We start from the raw sequence: 21,752 nt of genomic DNA, 5'->3' as shown, positions 1-21,752 counted from the left end.
ACCGCCTGTCTGGGGAGCGGGGAATCGTGCCATGGGGGAGGGCAGACCTCGCTGCTTTGAGGCTTATTAAATGATGGAGGAGGGGATTATTGGTGGGAGCAGGGCTGTGGGCTCAGGCAGCGTTGGAGGAGCCCTTTGTGCTGCAGGCTGGCAGGGGACAGGTTTTTGTTACATTCCCCTTCCAGGCAGCTCGGGTAGGATTGCTCCCTGGTGGGTGCCGTATGGCCCTGGAGGGTTTCACTGCTGCTGGAGTAACAGAAGAAGGTGCAGAGTTTGGATTGGGATGGCAGGTGTGTGCAAATACACTCTACCTCCTTTGAAATGCTGAAGGAAAGGATGAATTAATAAGCTGGTCCCACTGTCAGCTCTTCCAGCCAGGAATGGTTCAGGCTAAAATTGTCATCCTGGGTAGTCACCTGCTCTGCTGGAATTAACTCTGTAACTCTGGAAATACTTCTCTTAGCTCTCCAGCTAGCTCCTTTTTCTGTGCACAGTTCTCTGCAAGAAACAGAAATGCTTGTTACATGCCACCCGAAGTCTTGGGCATCCAAGACATTGAAGTGTGTTGTTGAGACTGAGCATCTGGTCCTCACCTGCCATGAGGTGTTCTTCATCCTTGTCTGGTAGGGGCCTGACCTGGATGACTTTCTCAGTGACCATGTATCACTCTGATTTGATCAGCGTTGTCCCAAAATACACTGCAAAATGCTGTTTTGTTTAAAACTTGGCAACGGTGACCGGGCAACCCAACACAAACCCTTCTTTTCTCATGGCAGCCTAATGACTGAGCCACAGTCAGGCTGCTGGAGCTTGTGTTTGGGTACTTCCTTTGCCTGTGGAAGTTGAGATTTGTGTCTCACTTTCCCTACGTATTAAAATTCTTAAACCATACCATGTTGGAGGGACACTATTTGAATTTAATTGAGAAAGGAAAAAAAAAGCGCTAAATTTTAGGGGCAAATGGTCTTACCAGGGAAAGGCATAAGAATGGTTAGAAAGCATTATTTGCCTGCTGGGCTGGGCTGCCAGGTCTTTCTTCTGCTACAAGGCATCCTTTGTATTCTCATCTGTGAAGTCATTAGTGCTCATGGAGCAATAACCTCAATCTATAGCTAAACATATGGGAGACACTGGCCTTTAGGTGGGGTTTGCATACCTGAAAGAATCCACAATCATTCCTCAGCTCATATAAGTGCCTTATTAACTTTTTTCTTGAGCTATTAATTTTCTTTACCGACAGTTACTTATTTTCAGTCATTCATTATAGGGGGACAGTCTGGGATATTTGTGTGCTATCATGACAGGTATTTCTTACTTCTCACTGCTCTGTAAAGATAATGCCATGAACAAATCACTTGAAGATAAGACCCTCCATGCTCAAGATCAGTTAGCCAGAGACCTATGCATCATCAGAACAGTTGCTTTTTGTAGTATCCTTTCCATATGCTGCCTTTAACCATGGAGTTGAAGCTGTGTGCACGGAGCAGGTTGCAGTTGGGGCAATGTATGTAAGGAGACAAACCCCCCAGCTGAGATCTTTGTGCTCCATGTTTGCCTTTCCTCATCTCTCTTCCTTAGCATATTATTTGAGTTTACACATCAAGATAAGGTTTCCTCTAACTGCCAGTCAGGCAAACTTAAACTGCAATCTGATAATGAATTGTGTTCTGCTTCACACATCAGCAACTGCCATGATCAGTACTGGGGTGAGAATGGAGCTGTTGCTGCTGCTTCTGCAAATGATGCTCGAGGCCAGACTGGTGCAGAGTGGGTGTCACACAGCAGTATTTGCTCCAGCTGCCCCAGCCCCCCTTTGGCAATCTGCTTTTGTAGATTAAGGACCTCATCTGCAGGGGATATAAATCATCATAGCTCTATTGAGTTCAATAGAAGACCTTTCTGTTTCTTTCCCATATGTTCATAGGAGAGTTTGCACCCTTTTCCTTCTGTTTCTGTTCTTTCCCTGCAAGAAACCAAAAGCAGGAGATCCCTTCTGTGCCAGAGCTGTGAGCTGAAGAGGGGTCAGCATGCAGAAACCCTGGATGATGCCATTGGTGCATACAGACCACAGCAGATACACATCAGCTCTGTTATGCAGTTAATTACTTGTGTGCAGTCACACTGGCTGGACACGGAACAGCACATACATTTCTTAAGATGTACTCTAAAAATCAATACTTAATGCCTGCCTGGCAAAGAGAGAGCAGCAGCAGGTCCAGGTTGGCAGAGCTGAAGGCACTGAGCAGCCACAGTGGATATGGAGATGAGAGTTGGTTCTGGATGCATTTGCCCAGTCCGATTTGCTTTGCATTCTCCTAAATGCACTTTCCAGCCTTTTCCTATTGAGATGATTTATAATTGTTGCAGATGGTGTCTGGGCTAATCCCTGATGAGAACTCCCTTAAGCTTCTGACAAATTTGAATCTGCAGCCATGTATCACATCAGGAAGTGTTGAGGCATCTCTCTAACATGGCCCAGAAACCATGGATGGACAAACCAGAATCCATTTAAACACGTATTCATTTATTAATATCAAAGAATGAGATGTTTCCTATTTTACTTACTAAAAGAAAATGTAATTAATGACTGATATTATCTTGCCACCAAACAGAGTTTTCTTACCTAATTGGTGTTGATAGACCATCAGTTAATGGGGTGGACAACAAAAAGGGATGCTGCAGAGCCAGGAGTTGTCAAAATATAATACATAAAATGAAGCAGCTGGTAACAGAAGTAGCCCCTCCCAAAGACCACAGTAAAACCTAGCCACTGACTGACTCAAGCAGAATATCTCTATTTTGACCCAGTGCAAATTCTTATCAGGACAACACAATGCTTACTGCAGAAAAGATCTGTGGTTTTCCTCCAAAAGTAAGTGGTCACGGCCCACCAACTGTAAATATTCTCACTAGACTCTCTTAAGTAGCAGGAATCAAACAGATGAAGTTCTGCCTTCTTCAAGCTTTAATGAATGTCTGAGCAATATTAAGCCAGTAATTGACTTGTACTGTAGGTCAATGAAGAAGTGAAATCTGCAGTTCATATCTTTGAACTGTGTCTTGCTGGAAGCCTGCACCAGGCCAGGATGCTCTGTGGAGGCTGTGCTATAGCTGAGCAGCCACCAAAAAGAAACAGCTTCATTCATTTTAATATGACTACATTGCTGTGGACACACAAACAACATCTGGCAAATGGTCCCCGAGCAGTTACATGAATGACAGCCCATTTAGTATTCTGTACCTAATAAAACAGAAAGAAATTATCTGTATTTTCAGTATTTTTCCTAGTGAGTCTCATCCTAAATTTAATCTAAGGTCTTGTTAATAGATGCAAAATGGTGGTTTGGATCTTCTGTTACAAAAGGTATCAATTCCTGACTTGATGTACTCTGGATGCTTCTTTCAACCTTAACAACACCAGAACTGTTTGTGGCTCACTCAAGAAGCTTGCTGCTCCATCTAGTAGAAGACGTCAGTGACACCAGTTTTTGGCCAATCCCACTGAAGTCCATGGCCTATATGTGATTCAATAGTTTACATTCAGAGCTGTGCCAAGATAATTTGACCTGTTTTTTGCCTGGGGATTCTATTTCTTTCACTGCTTATTTTCCACAGTCCTTTTGCTTCTGTTGCCACTTTCTGTTCTGTTTTCTATCTGGACAAGAGAAATAGTGGACATTAGGAAATTGTTCCTACGTGTTACTTGTTCAGTGCTGCACTTATGGCTCAAATTAGACCTCTGAGACCTTGGCTTCAGAGAATTAAAGTAACAGGAACCTTTCTTCCTAATGCTGCAGTGGCAACACGCCTTGTACTGAACTCAAGCAGAATGTATGGTTTGCATTCAAATACACATTAAAGCCTGACCTCTGTTTTAATTGTAGTAATTCTGAGAAACACCTCTGAGGAATTCTGGTTTCCTACAGATCCTCAAGGAGCTCTCTCTATTCAGAAACATTCTAATCTCCTTTGTGCTGTAGCAAATTCAGAGCAGTGGTGGAAGATGGGTTTATAGAGGAGCATCTGTGACGAGATTCTGGCTCATCAAATGCTTAAAACTCTTGCAATATTTGGATGTTGTCTGCATAAGCAAAGAGTTTTTGAAAGATTCACATCTGGAACACACCTGTTTTTGCCAAGCTGGCTAAATCTCTTTCCCAGGGATTTTGTACTGGCATTTCAGCTGACAGTTTTTCTCCATTTCACTCACTTCATTTTCTGCCTCATGCTTGAGGAGACGAAATTCCGTCATTTCAGTTCACCTTCTTTTCTGATCTCTGAAATTGAGTTTCCCAAACCAATTGTCTCTGGATGCAGAGGATCGTGATGCTGCTTCCATATTAACCTGGCCATCTGTCTCTCCTCTGTGACACTTTTCCAGGCAGGAAGATGCTTTTTTTGCATATCCATGGAGCAGAAGAATGCTGACACAGGAGGGAACCGCGTGGCTTGTGCTTGATGGACACATTTCCTGGTCAGAGCTGCAGGCTCATGGCACTAACTCTGATTCCTTCAGATCCATGCTCACATGACAATGTCTAAATGATTTTGCAAGCGTGGTAATTGCATACACAAGCAAAGAATTAGATGTGTATTCCTGACCAGATATCAGGCTGTTAATGCCCAGCTTATAAATTTTAAATATTTATAACTAACAGCTTCCAAGTAACTATAGATCAAGAACTGTCTATAAGAGGTATTTGGGAAATCATTTTAAATAATGAACACTGCTAAGATGATCATGTTCTACTTGCCAATGACACTTGCAGACAAGTGTAACTACTATGAATTATTCAGCCAATTCTATTCAAAATTTTATATTTTTCTCAGAACTATAATTAATGATCCATAACAGTAAGTATGAGACACACTAACAAAGATCTATTCTGTGCTACTTATGAAAGATTAAAATGAAAGGCAGTTAGTTTGGAAACCACAGACCTTGTTTCAGAGTTGTCTGCTCTGTTTACTGGCAGTGACTTTTGCTGCTTGTTTACTGCAATTTACTTAGTTACAGCATAAGTTACACATGATTATCTTCTAAATATGATGCTAAGCTGACATCTGTTGAGTTTAAAAGTCATAATGGTGCTATTAGTAATTGAGATGATCCAAAGGCATACAGATTGGTATGACAACAAACCTGCACAGTCTTTTTTAAAGCTGTAACAATTTTATGAAGGGAATTTTGGGTGGGTTCTACCTGCTCAGAAGTGAGATGATTTTAGTACTTAGAAGGCTGGCAGAAACAGAAGTCAGGCAGAAGTGTACAGCTGGTGGTCATGGAAACAGTTATCAGAATAATATCAATTAACCAAGCAAAATGCATTGCTTATGTCCTCCTTTGTTTGCTGCAAAGGAGCAGTAAGTGTAAGCTTTCTGCTATTTGTGTCAGAAACCTCATTTCTAATGGGCTTATAAAGCAGTTTCAAGCCATACAAAGCTGCTATTGCCTTGCAAGTCCTCATCTCTAATGCTAATTAATATTCCTCTAACTTCCTTTTCATTTTTAAAAGCAGTTCAAAATAAAATTTCTTGGATGTCTCAGATGCTTTTTAAATTTTAATTTAAGGAAAAAGCAGATGCTTAAAAGCCTTGTTTTCAAGCCATTAAGGCTTGAGGCAACTCCTAATGAAGTCAGAGACCAAATATTGTCTGAGTTTAATGAGTAGATATCAGCAAGCCACCAACTTGCCCTTGCTGGCTTGGACATCTGCGGGCAAGGAGGAGTCACAGCAGTTCTATTTGAAGCACAGTATCTGCCCACAGTTTTTGAAGTGTGGTCAACCACCCTCCTCACACCTGGCTTTGCTTAATGACCTCCTCTGTGCAACCTCTGTGACCACATGGATGGCTCCACTTTCAGGGGAACCTTCTGCAGATTCAGAAGGCTGAACATTGTTTCTGAAGATAACCCTGGTCAAAGGCAGTGACTTTTCCTCATGGGATGAACTGTGTGCTAGAATTATGTTCTTAATGGATATTAATGGCTTTATTTTTGAAGTTTCTGATAAACGAATTTGTTGAAAAGGATTTAGTTGATGTACTGACAATTACCTGTTCTATACTTAGAGTGTATTCCTTTGTGGAGATTTTTTTATCTTCATTTTCCCTTTTCTCATACTCTGCTATGTGGCTAGAGCTGGAAATAGGCAAAGTTAGATACTCTAAAAAAGCCAGAAAGGGATATCTGAATTAAATGAACCAAAGTACCATAGCAAGAAAAAAAAAATTAATAGTGAGAGTGATCAGTCAAGCTAAAATGGTAGAAATGGACAACCCAGCAAATAATTGAGGAAACCATAAACATAGGAAGGGAAATACATCCAGACTGGATGGTGTAGAAAGAGAAGTTGTGAACATTTACTTTAGAACAATGAACAATGTAATAATTCAGATACACGGGTGAAAACATGGCCACCACTGAAGTGCATATTTTTCTTTGTGGAGTTATAAGAACTCCTCCATTCCATTATCAAATCATTGTTAAATCAGTAATTTGTAGTCTAGAACTAAGAATAATGGCTTTTAAAAGGTTTTAACTGAATTTATCCATCATGAGGTCTTTGCATTATTTCACTGAATGTGTAAAACATCATGGAAAAATAATTTAGAGCAATTACTTACAGTGACAGGCCAATGTGTGTTCTCCTAGGCAGAGAGTGACTATGTGAAGATAATTATACATTAATATCCTGCTGAGATCATTTGTGCCACTGTAAAGGGCAGTATGTACAAAGTTTTGTAATAGGAGTGGGAACCCAAACACATGTGTAATGATGATGTAGAAGAGTTTTAACACATCCAACAGGGCTAAACTGAAGATGCACAATTAAACCAGAAATGGTTTTGCCCTTAAAATTTCAAGTTAAAAATCTGGTCAGGTTTTCAAAATCTCAGAGAAAAATGCTAAAACAGATTCAAAAACTTGGGCTTTAAGGGCTCATATTACAAGTGTCTTCTGAACAGCAGAGCACTGATCTGGCATTAGTGAGGGCAATTCAGCAACACGTGCAGTGTGTATTTAACTAAGTTAAAATGTGTAGTGCTGCTAAAGAATGAGGTATTAAAAGATAATCTTGGTGTACAGTTCAAGGAACCAAGGGTAGGACTAAGAGTCTAGTGAGGTAGAGGTAACATGGTGTAAGAGTGAGGTCTGGAAATCTGGGATATGGGAGTGCCAAGAAGATAAGGCCCAAGCACAGTGAGATATTTGTAGATGATCACATCTACAATATGCACTGCTCATGTTTAGTCATTCTGCACTGAACAATAACCTGCATTGTTGCGATTTTCTGTGGTAACTTATGTGGGGACATGTTTTTGAACTCATAGTTTATGCTATGAGTAAACTGGATTTATACCGTAGTCATGGGAACTCTCAGTCTTCAAGCACTTTGTGTAATGAATAATATATTACGAGAATATTCACAAAGATTTCTTGTGTGCTGTAATATTAACAATTTCCCACATGTGGGATTCATATTTATCCCTCTGTATATTGAAGGATAGCATAAGTAGATGATATCTATTGTGCAGCAAACACACATAGTCTTATGTAGTATTTGTTAAAATTATTTCCAGAGCATGTGGAATACAAGCCATAAAAAAACCTCCTAATCTCCTAACATTAATGAAATAAAGTAGTGTTATTCATTACCCACCAGGAGAATTTATAAGCAAACTCCACATTTAATTCCATAATGGCAGCACATGGGAGTCTGCACCCAGAGGCTGACAGGGGTGTGTGCCAAGGCTGGCCATGGTGTTCCTTGTGCTCTGTTTGGAGAGCGTGGTGCAAGAAGCTTTGAACTGCAGACAGGCCCCAAAATATCCTGTAGACAGGACTAGACTAGGCACTTGCAGCTGCAGTCTCTGCTTCTTGGGCACGTGTTCAAATCCCAGCTTGCCAAATATTAATTTCTGATCAAGATAATGTAGTGCACAGCCCTTGAGTTTAATATGCAGAAGTAATTGTTTCTGCAGCAGACAGCAGAATCCCCAGCTCACTGACTGAGTGGGTGTGCAAGGGGGTAAGGTGCATCTGACATGGTTCTGTGCTGAGGGAGGGATGAGGTCTGGGTTAACTTCAAATCCAGACCCTCGAGGTGTTGAATCAGGGGCAGTGTCTCTTCCTTGAGCTGTGCTTGAGGATGGAGCTGGTGTGGAAACCAAGCGAGGCACACGGGTGAATGACCCTTGAAACCAGCTGACAGTCAGCTGGTGCCGTGGGTGCTGGAATATGAAATGAGTTTTCCAGTTCTTGAGAGGGCAATACAGGATCTATCCACCTCTCACTTCTTAACACTCAGATCCTCTCCAATTTATCACCCACAGAAGGACCTCAAGGGGAAGGGCTGCCTTTGCAGACCACTGGGCACAGTGAACCAACCCACACCTTTTTGAATAAGAGAATTCTGAGAAGTCACAATGCAAAAGCATAACTGGAGAAAGAATTTTTACAAAGTATTATATTAGGATTTTCCTCATACAATTTTAGAGTCAGCTTCTATGCCTTTTATGTTACTTGAAGCATGCCCCTCCATGCTTCAGGTAACAGCACATAAACATTCATTTCTTTCTCTGAATTTAGGATGATCACATAGGGTCTTGGACTTTTTAAGAAAATCTTTTGGAAGTTTATTGTTGGATAGGATACAGTTTATGAATGACTAACAGATTATGTTGATGTCTGTTGATAATAACTTTTGTAGATCTGTAAATCACTATGACATTTATAATGCCTCCTACCTCTATTGTAAATTTGTTTCTGTAGATGTTTTACCCTGTCTGGATTTTCAAAAGCTGGCGTTGCTTTCAGTGCTGTCCTGAAGGAATATAATCCATGCAGTGTGTGGGGGTGCATGTATGTTTGCATTATCCGTACTCTAAACTATCCCACAGATAAAGATTCCTCTTAACTTATACTTCTCTGTGCCTCTTGCTGACATTACTCAAACACATCATGAAGCTGGGCTGCAGAAAAAGCCATGCAAACCTCACCTGATTGTTTTACAGCAGCTTCCATGGATGCAGGACTTCCAAAAGTTGGTGAATGTCTCTCCAGGAATGGGTTGTTTTTTTTGATTGGGCCATTTATATAGGACAGAAGGTATAAGTAATCAAAATCGATAGGAAACTATTTCCACAGCTCATTTTGGTAAAAGTCTCCTGTGCTGTTGATGCACATGTTCACAGCTCTGTCACCACTGAGAAAGTCACACCACCAGTCACACCTCATTCAAATTACACCAGTTGGAAATTTCCTGGTTTTAATGTGGCAGAGGGGAGCATTTTTCCATTAATGGTTTGGCATTCTTTGAAGATTAACAATGCAATTACACCACGAAATGGATTTTCATATGGGGATGTCTGAAGAACAGGAATGGATTGCATTTGTAAGACAAGTTTCCGTGCACAGATCTGTTTCTGTGTATTACAAATGTGCTCCTGATGTCAGCAGTTGTGCATAGATGATATCAGTGGCTTATGAAAAACAAGGTCTGTTTGGCACAGGTAGATAAATGCCCTTGCAAATATCACAGTGCTGATCCAAAGAGAAGGCTCTGAGCATGCAGCTGTACTCCCTTGCTTAAACAGCTCTTTACCAGGAGAGCAATGTCAGGCATTTTCTGTGCTGCTAAGAAATCTTGCCATGGGGAAATCAGCCATAGTTCAGATGAGACCAATTACTTCATTGCAGAGATTAATCCTGAGTGCACAAATGGTGGGCAATGCAGGGTGTGATGATGCTTTTTGCTTCAAGTTGAGTGCAACTGACTGTCAGGGATAGAAGAAGCAATGGCAGATTTGTGGTTTTATTGCAGGGTTTGGGTTGCTGCAATGTGCTGTTTGGGAGTCAGAAGGAAAGGAACTTTGAAGGCTTTAGGGATGCTGTGTATATCACAGTGGATGGCAATGCTGCTCATTTAGAGAGCAGCAGCATTTTCCTGCTGATTTCCTGATCTGAAGGACACGGAGCACAGCGAAGGCCGTTCAGCTGCCTGCCATCTAATGGCCAGAGCAGAGAGCAAACCAGCCTGGCTTCAGCTGGGGATTCTTGAGCTAAATACATGGACAATTCAAAGGAAATGCAAGCTTTTGCTCACACGTTTACATGTGTTATGCTGGGGTTTCTGTTTCCATCAAAACATGGTATGATGCCACAGTAGAAAACTGCTGAAAACTAAGAAAGAAATTCCACCTTTGCCTGCAATATATTGTTTATAAGCATTGTATATCTGACAGCAAATATCAGTCAGTATATGAATGAAAATGCATAATGTAGCCATTTTTAATTTTCCTTCATTTACTTATTGAGCAATAATTATGATTTTATTTTTTTTATTTTCTCATATTCTCCCTTCCACTGACACTCTCCACCCCCATTCTTTTATTATAACGAGCAATATATAAGATCCCTCACTGCTGGGGAGGGTTAACACACTGATGCCTCTTCCTCCTGGGCAGACCACGGTGGCACCTGCAATAACTGACACCAGCTCCCCAGCACAGAGAAAGTGCTCGAGGTAAATCTCTGCTGGAATAACAAAGAAGAGATGGGAGATGTTTCACTTTAATATCCGCTCCATCTTTCTTATCTATATTAGAAACGTCTGTCAATAAGGGTGTCTGAGTAGAGATGAAATTATGAAGCACCTTCTAGATTCCTTTATCTCCTGGAGAAACATTAATACTTATAAGTATTAAAGGATGCTGGGTGAAGGAAAGACCAGAATTTGTCTGTGCTGACGTGTTTGTTTAGGAAATACGCCTTTTAATTTCTTAATATTATTTGAAATGCCTTCCTCTGCTGTAAGAAAACATCCAGTTTTGTTGTTATTTGTGAAACAGAAGCTGAAGATTACAAGCTTACTCACAAAAGCCCTGATTTGAATATGCTAATGTTTATTCAAGCAGTTGCCAAATTTTCATGTAAGGGTATTTTTTGCAGTATGCACATTTAATATTTGTATGTCCATTATTCCCTATGCTTATCTGATCGACAGGCACTGAGTAAATATTGTCTTTGAGTAGATCTACAGAAGTCAAAAAAGACACTGTAAAATAGAACTCCTAAATATGGATCTCTTTTTACCTCTGCCTTTCTCCAGAAATTCCTGGAAGCTACTTCCATACACAAGGATCTTATGAATTTTTTTTTGGGGGGGTTGATACTTTCAATCTAAGAATCACAAATCAGAGCAATTTCTAACATGGAATCTGGTGGAAGTAATGAGGTGTGTGAATAAATTCCTCTCCCCTTGTAGCTCTGCGTGTTTTGAATGCAAATGGTGCAAGTAAACATTACCTCCTTCAGCAGGAAATGGTGATCAGTGGAACATTTAAAAATAAATTTCTGAGTAATAAAACTGTGACAATAGGAAAAAAATTCATGCCTTATCTTACAGAACATCAGCAGGGGAGGGAAAATGGGTGAAAAGCTTGACTAGAAGTTGCTGAAAACAAGATCTGGTGTCTTTAAAATTTGCTTTCTGATGTTCTGACCTAAAGCAGAAGGTGAAATGTGCTGAGACACTGTGGGTGGGAGGTACACAAAAACTTGGTAAAACATCCCCATTTTGCAAAGAGAAATCTATCCATTAGCTACCTAGAGCTGACTTCACTGAGGATGCAATGTATGAAATTTCACAAATAATTGGCATATCAGTAGTGCTTAGTGTTTTCAGCAGTCCAGTGGCTTCACAGCTGCCCTTTCTAAAACCCACAACCTTTTTCATATCCTATCTGTGAAATGAACCTACAGCTAAGCAGGAATTTCTTGTATTAGTACATCAGCATGGGCACCTCTGCAGCAAATCAGGGAAACTCATACTGCAGGTAGGCAAGGGAGAGTTACAAAGCTCTCATTAATGGACTGCAGTCAGGTAAATAAATAGAAATTTTCTGTAGTTGCTCTGTTTCCTCAAGGATAGGACTAAAATTGATTGAAAAAAATGCACTCGTATTTTGTAGGTAGTAAATTTTCCTGACTATAACTTCTCCTGTTTTGTGGTTTGCTGAACCATGAGACTTTCTTTTATTTCTGAAATTCTTCCAAAGTGGAACACACAAGGGGAAAGTAAATAATGTACGAATGCAGAATAATTTCGTTTAGTAGAAGGAAGAAAACTGGCCTTGCAGACTTCAGCCCCTAAGGCCAAGGATGGGTTTGTCATGTGAGATGGACTATGGCAAGATATTGGGAATACTCCTGGAATGCCACACTGGGAAAAGCCCCTTAGAATAGTCTACAATTTAACAAAAATCTGGAATTATAAAGACAGTGAAAATCAGAAAAAAAATCTGACTTTTTAAAAAAATCTGGATTATTGTTTAGCTATAAACTCACTTTAACAAACTAAAATAAAGCAACAAAATCTTTGCTTAACCAGCAGCAATATCCCCTTTTCCATCTATCTCCATTCTTTCACTTGCTTGGAGATAAAAGCTTTTCCAGTTTCTTCTCCAAGTTATGACACATGTGCTGGCAACCCTGAAGTTGGCCAATACTGAACTGTGGACTTACAGCCGTGGGATTTTTTGTGGAGAAAAATAATTCTACTGATGGACATTCTCACTTACAAATCACTCTTTGGCATGTTAGGAGGAAACTCATAGCTTTTCTCACCTGAAAGTAAAACTTCCTTACAGAAAAGGTACAGCTTTATTACTAATTTAAATGTCTTATTATTATTTATTATCTCTATTTGACTTTACTGCTCTGGGGTTTAGCGTGAACCAGACAGTGAGATACTTCAAGCCACTCAAAGCTCAAAAATCCTTGTTAGGGGGTGGCCATGATGTTTCCAGCCTATTTTAGCAGAAGAATATGCTTAAGTACTTAGTTCAGCAGGAAGAGTTGCACTGTAGGAACTGTGGTTTAATGTGGAAGAAGCAGACACAGCGCTTGGGACAAGAATCTGAGGTAGCCTTGGGCAAAATTAGCAACAGGTTTGACAAACAGATGGGTTTGTCCAACAAATACATGCTCCCCCTGGGACAAGGGCCAAGGGGAGGAAGGAATAATTTACTGGATTCTAGTTTCCCTTCTGTGTTTGAAAAATCACTTTCCATAGTTTCAGTGGTGCTAATGGATGCATCCCTTGCCCTTCTTTGCACTCATCTTCATTGATTGAGTTGTGGAGTTTGTATATATATGTATATACACCAAAGAAAGCTGAACCTTTGCTACTCTTTCTGTGATATCTGAGATGCTTCTGTACAACATTCTTCCCCTTATTCCTATAGTACTTTAAAAATGCAAAGTGCCATTAAAAAACATGAATTATATTACAGTAAACTGTATTAGCCTGGACCTCTGCTTACCTAGTTTGGTGCTTGCAATCATGGCCTTTGAACAATCCTTTGTAAACTTATTGCCAGCAGGTAACTCATGCTGAGTGCCCATCTTCCCCAAGTGGTCCAGTGCAATTGTTGTTTTGCACAGTATCTTTTAAAACACGGCAGTGGAGGGATGTCAGGATGTTCTTCCTTAACCAGTTGGCTTAGACTCAAGGTGATATATCTTTCCTGAATTATTTTAATTGCTTTAGATGGAAACAATTTCACTGAAATCAATGGTGCAGATGATTGCAGGGCAATGAGAAGGGTGCTCAGGTCAAAGGCAAGCATACAATTTTAGAGAAGAAGGAGAATATTTCTTATACCAGCAGCACCCAAGGCAAGCTGCAGAGCTGAGAGCTGCAGCTGTCTGAAGCAGGACATGGGCAAGTACAATCCACACACCCCCTCTTGTTATTCATTCACTTTGGAGAATTTTGACTTTAATCAGCATTGCTTTTAAAAATAGTGTATCCTGATCAATGTAACTGTTGAAAACTCTTCAGAAATAAATTCAGAGTGCTTTCTTTATTATTTAAGGATAAATTGCAGAGATGGCAAAAATTGAGTGTGTTTAGACTGGCTGATTTTCTGCTTGGTTGCACCCTGAAGGAGAATTAACCTTTTTTTTCTCTCAAATTGTCTGCAAAGCTCAAGGAATCATCTGATCTCCCTGTGGTCTTTACTTCCCTGCTATTCCCTGCTATAAAATTGCTGCAATTTTATATGGGTCTGTTTCTAGTCCCACTGTTTCCCCAAAGGTAAATGTCCTGAAATTTAGAGAGTTTCAAATCAGTGCCGTGATCTGAACAAATACATGATGTATCTCTGCTGTTATGCTTAATTAACTTAGGACATGCTAGGCTTTCTCTCCAAGCATCAGTCTTCCTTTCTCCCATGGATACTGTGAAGTCCTGCAGCGAAGCTTGTTGTTATGATCTAATTTTTCTCCAAACAGAGAGATTTAATTTGTTCAGGTGCCAGGCAAAAAGAACACAAACTTGGAATTCTCCTGGCTGTTCTAATTTAGCTGCCAGAGAACTGAAAAAAAAAAAAAAAATCAATAGGGGAATTATCTTCCTAGATAATCTCTAGATTGTAACTTAAAAACGAAAACATAATTAAAAGGATGACATGAGCCTACTCAGGAAAATTGTGGCTTTTTCAGTGGGTCCACCCTAGAACTTGAGCCCTGCTGAGTTCAGGTGGTGGAGCTGGGGTTGATTGTTCTACCTAGAGAAACCCTCTAGTTTTGAAAGTGCTGCTGCCACTGTTTATTAACTGAATATCTCTTAAAAATAAGATTAATTCCTAACTACATTTTCAGTAGTTTTTGATATTTTATCAATCTGCCTTTTTTGAGTTCATTATTATTAAGACTTACCATCAGGTATTTTCTTCAGAGAAACCAGTGAGATGCAACAAATCTCTCAGGAAGTTAACAGTAATCTGCTTTATATATAGATATACAACTATATATGCCCATCATACAGGTAATACTGCTGTCTACAAAGCCTTGTGTCATTAGTAAACCTGAGGAACTTCTCACTGAATTTGTGCTGGCAAGTACAATTAATATATGACAAAGTACACAGACTGATGGATGATTCATTCATTGGCAGTAGGGGAATTTCATATTTAACATCTTAATTTTTCCTAGATGAACTGTGAACATCCTTAATGACTACAGTCCACTTGAGTCCATTTTGACTGAATATTTTAATACCACCTTTCTCACCATTACATTCTCTTCTAAGAATTCTGTCACAAGAATGCCCTTGCCAGACCTAACAAAATACAAATGTAGAGACAAAATATAAATTCCTGCACATCTGCTCAAGTGAAAAATAATTAGCAATTCATTATCTGACCAATGCTTTATCGCTTGCAGAGTTTGTGAATCACTCTTATTGTATTCCATTGTTACTTTAATCAAATTATGTACAAACTTAAGACCACAGATCTACATAAATCTTGAAATATCTGGAAAAGACACCATTTAATACTTCTATATGCATTGTGTAAACTGGATTAAATGATGACTGTATGTAAAAATCAAAAAAAATCATAGAAGACCAAGTGCAGTGAACGTGTGCATTAATTGAAATATTTAAAAATATTTAACTGCCAGATGAGGTAAATACAACGAGAAAGAACAACTGCTTTGACTGAATCAGCTGTCATCCCATGAGGAACTGTGCATTTTGAAAAATATGATAAGGAAAATTCAAAATGCTTTTTTTCTAAAGCTCTCCATGAACTTTCTGTTTTAGTTTTTTTATTGAGGACCCTAAATGCATGATAGTGACATTATTTATTTTTTGGCAGGTTGCCTTACTGACATGTTCCAGCTTAACCCAGGCACTGCTGTTCAATGAACAACAGCCATTCCTGACATTCTCAACATTCCCTTGATAAAATGTTCATCTATGAAAATAATCTCTTTCATGCTACTTTTTCCTCAACGTCCCCCAGTTAATTGTTAGCTATTAAAGTCTCTGCTGGTTCACAGGAATGACAGGTTAAATGACTTGGTGTAACACTTTAATGGGGTTCAAATAACTTACACATTTATTTTCCTGTATTTTGTCTGGACAATCCCATTCCTTTTCAGGGGGTCACCTTTGTTCAGATCAATGTGCTGAGTAAGGGTTTCCACTGGGACTATTAGAGACTTGACTATTGTTACTTCCATTTCCCACTGAAAGACCTAAATGAGAAGTTTACATGTGTTCAGCTTGCTTTTGCTAACAGAGAATAGGAACAAATTACCAGGGAATGAAATGGAGTATTTCAATTTCTGCTCCCTAGTGAAGATGTTGCCGAAATTGTATAATGCTGCAGTGCTTTCAAGGAAACTAGAGCTGGCCCTGCAAGAGGAGCTGGCAGCAGCACAGCTGAGCCCATGTGTTTGCAGAGCCTTTGTTGCCACACACATCATTATAAAGGGGCCAAACTTTGCCCTCTTATCTGCATCTACACCTCTCATAGGAACGGGGAAAGAAACTCATTTGTGAGCAGTGTTTGACCCTTGGAGAGCTACACGCATCTGCTTAAGGCCATTTTTCCACATAAAACCACTTTTCAGTAAGACTGATTTAACATGTGTTTAATTTTAATGATCTGGCTAAAGAGTCTTTTTGAGGGCTTTATCAAGCTACAGCAATCATCAGATGCTTAATAAATATTGGATTAAAGTCTGTAAAGGGAACAAACACATGTATCAGACAGACAAAAATGAAAGGACATTGCCAGATACCAAGCTTTTCTCTTTGCAAGGCACTACTGTGTTCTTGGGGCTGAAGGACGTTTTTCAGTGATTCTGGAAATTGCAACAGCAATATTATTTTTGACAACAGAAAAGTGTAACAAGGACTGTAATTCTGCCAGTTTTCTGAACCTACACAGTGAAACCTCCACTGAATTGAATGCTGCTAGAAAAAAACCACAGAAACAAAACTATTAGGCCCAAATACACATTAATAATAGCTGGAATTCAACAGAAGTTTTAGGTATGTGCTGGAATGAAAAACCTAGGCTTTGAATTGGTAGGTGTTTGATGTGCCAGGATATTAATAGAATAAATGAATGCATCATAATGCAGGTTGAATTTTTAAAATTATCACAATAGAAGCAGAGAAGATAACAAATAAATCTTATTTTTTAAAAATGTTGCCTCATGCCAGTATATTTCTTTCATTGCAAACAACTCAAAATGGTTATTTTCCAGTGCACAATTAAAACTCCCTCCAGTGGTAAGGAAATTCTTCTAGTAGAGCTGTGCCTGCAGTAAGTGCCACTCATAGTGTTCTGTTGATTTACATATCCTTAAAATTCTGGATAGTCCAGCCCATTTGGATTGCTGGGCTGAATTTCCGTCACACTGGGTCTCTGTGGCCTTGGGTTCCTCTCACTCTGCAGTGGTGCTGAATTCTCTGTGGTCCCCACTGCCCACACTGGGATTTGTCTGCCAGCCTTTGAGACCTCAATGCTCAGGACCTTGCAGCTCCCGGGAGCAGGACCAACTCTCCCAGACTGTCCAGTGAAATACAGCTTTTCCAAACTGCTCTCCTAAGCCAGAGGAAACACTCAGATTAAAAAAAAATACCACCAGGCTTTGATACTCCCCTTTGTGTAAGTTTTGAGTGATACATAACAGGGTCCTAATAGGAAATTGCTGACTCTGTCTCCACCGAGACTTTCAGTGATTTATCAGTTTCATAACCCCAGCCACAATTCATATGATGTACAGCAAAGCTCCCTGAGCAGTATTCAACAGATTCATTTTTCCTTTCATCCTCATAGCCACCTCACATATTTGGTGTACTTCCTTCCTATACGTGGTAAAAACCCCCTTCCTGCAAAGAACTGAAGGCAATCTGAAGCTTTAAAGTAATTGATAAAATTTATATATAATCTACATAACCGGAGGTGATTTGTAGAACAGATATGACTGGATGTTTTTCTCAAGCACAGGGTCAGATCCATCTCTGCACTTTGACACTGTTTCTGCCCATCCTCAGATGCAAAGCTCAGTACCCAGTCCATCATTACTGCCATGAATGTCATTACTGCCATTTGTGTCCTTTGTTTTGTGTAATTGTGGTTGCTGTGGTTTGTTGGGACACGTGTGTATACACATGATCTACAACTTCCCAGAAGCTTTGATTTTTCCTCAAACAAATGTAAGAATTTCTAAAGGGGATTATTTAATTCAAGAATAGCTTGAATATCCATTGAAGAGAATTATGAGCATTTTGCTTTTGTACTGCTTTTCTGAATATCAAGATAGACAAACAATATTTGGATATATGCATTAGGATTTTCTCTAACACAAACTGATACTACCACAGCTGGGAGCTCTACATTAGAAACATTTCAGTCATGACAGTTACACTTTATGTAAAATTACTTAGTGTTGTTTTGATGTTAGATATCAACAGGTAATATTGGCTCAACAAGTAGAACCACATCATTGTCTTTAAAGAAATTACCTAGGAGGACTAATCACATGTTCTGACAAACAGGAACTATGTCTTAGCTGGAAAAATATATAAAAATGTTTACTTAAAATATTTTATCTTACTTCCTGATCAATAATCTTTAATCAGCTACTCCTCTCAAACTTTTTGTTTATAAAACAAAAACAAAAGCAATGGCATTTGTATCAATCTGTATATCTACAAATATATGTATATCTCAAACAGTTAGAAAATGTAAGCACTTTGTATAAAACCTGAGATTACAGATAAAAAATCTGTATAAAGCCTAACTATACCATATTTAAACTCTTTTAGTAAGTAGCTGATTTGCTTTTAAGAATCTATAATGATATTCAAAGCAGATGAAAAAAAATCACAATAGAAGCACCTGGAAGCCAGCACTTGATACAATAAAAAACTTTTGACATCTGCAGCCACTTCTGCAGGTGCAGAGAACTTCTTTCAGTTCACTAACTAGTTTATTCAAAATGGAGAACCCCATTTAGACACTAAAAAAGCAGAAAAGATTTGAATAGACTTCTACTATGAATAAATTCTAAGCATGCCAGATTTCGCCTACTAATTCTAAAAGCCTGGGGAAGTTTTGGAAACAATTCAGTTGGAAGCTATTTCACATTATCTATTTTAAATGAAACATTTTGTGAAAGTATCCAATGAATTTAGAAGGGTCATATCTGCTTTGGAGAGTTAAGAAGCTGCACTCCTGTATTGTCATTTTTATCCAAAAGCCACTTAATATAAATCACAGGTGGTTCATTTGCCACCTTCTAGTAAGTAAAATACAATTGAGCCTTTGAACAACTGATCTCCCTTTAGCAAAAAGGCTTCACATTTTACACCACTTATATTCAGGTCAGTGTGCTTTAATCGTTGCTAGTCAAAAAGTCACCTCTAAAAATACGTGAAGGGCAAATGCAAAATGAGAATCAAGTGCATCTGTTCAAATGAATGAGCAAAAAACATGATTTAAAAAATGCATTAGGTTTATACTCCAAAATAGAAACTAAACCAAAAAATTAACCTTCATTTCAGCTGATGACTAATGTTAATATTTAAGGACAGTGCCAGACTTCTGTCACACACACTGGTTTCATAGCAACATAATATAATTCCAGGGAAGGGAGATGCCACGCACCTACTGCAGCACCTCTGCTCTGGGATCAGGACTTTGGGAGGTGAGGAGACCCCCAGAGCTTCCTTTCTGCTCTGTTTGCCTTCTGTGCATACCCCTGGTATCCCAGTCTGCTGGTGCAGACTTTGGGCTGTCAGCCCAAACCAGTCACTTCCACTTTGCCTGATTCTCCTTATACTGGTCACTGGCCACAGCTTTACCATGGTTCATCCCCCACTTTGTCTGTTTTAGAGACACAACTAAAAATTTAACATTTGTTTGTATTGAACAGGAATGAGAAACAGGTTGTTTTAAGGAAAGTAGTTGCAGTTACCATGCAGTGATAATAGTGCACATTTGTGACCCAGATCCCACCCAGGATGAGGAAACCATGAGAGCACACCAAAGAAAAATAATGATAGTAAAAAAAAAAAGGTTTTTTGCATCTGTTTGGAGCTAAAGTGGATTTGCACATTTCACTACTTGAGATGTATATTTGTCCAGTTTTCCTTTGTGAGAACCCATGGAAACCAGAGCATTATTCAGATCTCGACTTGTTTGGTTGTCTCCAAGCTTGAATACTCTAAACTCTCTATTGTTAAAATCCAGACACGTGGTGAATATATGATTATATTTTCATATACTTATTTTCAAAATGCATTTTCTGTGGTAGTTGTGTTTCTGAAGAATAAAAGTAATTCTAAAGGACATACAATTCTGCTGTTGTTCTAACAGAAATATTGACTGGAGTAACCATAATTTTGTGTTTCTTTGATCTAAGGTTAGATCATTTTGAGGATCAATACCTTTTGCTGTGCTCCTTGCTTTCATGGGAAGCTGATGAAGAACATCTGAATACTAAGCTGTTGTAGACTTATCAAGGGTTGAACTTATTGAAATACCTGCAAACAAATAATTTTCTAATGCTCATTCAGCTGAGCTGAATATTCTTCATATACAGCAGATCCTAAGTGGGAAATCAATGCTATGTTTTTAAATCCTGTTTTGTAGCAGAAAGGAGTTGTGTTGATTTCAGGTATCTGTATGTTTTAAAGTATAATTTACAGGAATCAGTGGAAATTAAACATTGAATGACTTAATGAAACTTCTGAAAGATGCTAATCACTAATCCTAAGATCCTCATCAGGTTCTTAAATCCTGTGAAATTCCATTCTACAGTATTTAACCAGTTCAGATGCTTCACCATTTGAAACATGGTGAGTTTGTAGCCTGGCTGCAAGAATCTAACCCACATTCTCACTGTAGCATTTGGCCTGTGCAGGGATAGAAATTACCCATTCCCAGGGAAATACCAAGAGCAATCAAAGGGCAGACGTGGTGTGTTTGCACTTGGCAAGGAAAACCACTCTTGGAACAATCCCTTCCAATCAGTGGCCAAATATTGACAATTGGTGGTACATAGTGTATTGATCCCAGCTATTAAAATATGACCACATAAGTCAAGATTAATTCATGATGATTTAATGAATCATTGTTTATCGATGATTTGTCTAATCATCTTTTTATATTAATAGGCTACTGGGTGAAACTAAAACCAGGCTTCACAGTAATCCTACAAGTGTAAAACTGTTTAGCATTAATAAGCTTGTTTCACTAATAAAAAATTTATATGACCTAGTAACAAAGACAATAGATTACAAGCTGGCAAGGCAATTTTCTCTTTGCATACGTTTGTATTGTGTCTTCCAGATGGACAGGACAGGAATACAAAACCAGCATAATGCAACTTAAATTGAAGAGTCTGATTATGAAAAGAGAACCAACATGTAAAAATAGGGGGGAATGCCAGGTAAAGAATTAGAGGCAAAGGAGTAAAAGAAATAAAAGAACCACCTGAGATATTAGACTATTTAATAACTTCCCTAATTATTTGAATTATGTAAAATCTGTGTCATCACTTGAAAAATAATTCTGCATTGTGTAGTAGGGAAATGCACAGAATGACCCACTAGATCCTTTGTGTCTTATGTTTATTACACTGAGATTGAAACTGATGTTTTATGGAAACAAACAGGTGTTCCCAAGCACTGCATTAGCATGAGAATATCTATATAATCACAGCATTAAACAGTGAGTCACTTAAAAGCAGCAATGAATTAGTGTCAAGTTTATATGACCTTGTGTCTAAATGATTGCTTCAACAAATATAGCACTTTCAATAAAAATGGTAAATGTTAAATGATCCTCCAAGGTCTAATACTTACATGAAAATGAGTTGACACTAGTGACATCCTTAGATTAAAGCTGAGTTATGCTTACTTTAGGACAAATTC

The sequence above is a fragment of the Onychostruthus taczanowskii genome, unplaced genomic scaffold, assembly GCF_017590055.1.
Source record: "Onychostruthus taczanowskii isolate IOZ18803 unplaced genomic scaffold, ASM1759005v1 scaffold18, whole genome shotgun sequence".
In the NCBI taxonomy this organism is placed as follows: domain Eukaryota; kingdom Metazoa; phylum Chordata; class Aves; order Passeriformes; family Passeridae; genus Onychostruthus; species Onychostruthus taczanowskii.
The sequence above is the reverse complement of the archived record's forward strand: the minus strand, read 5'-3'. Positions refer to the sequence as shown.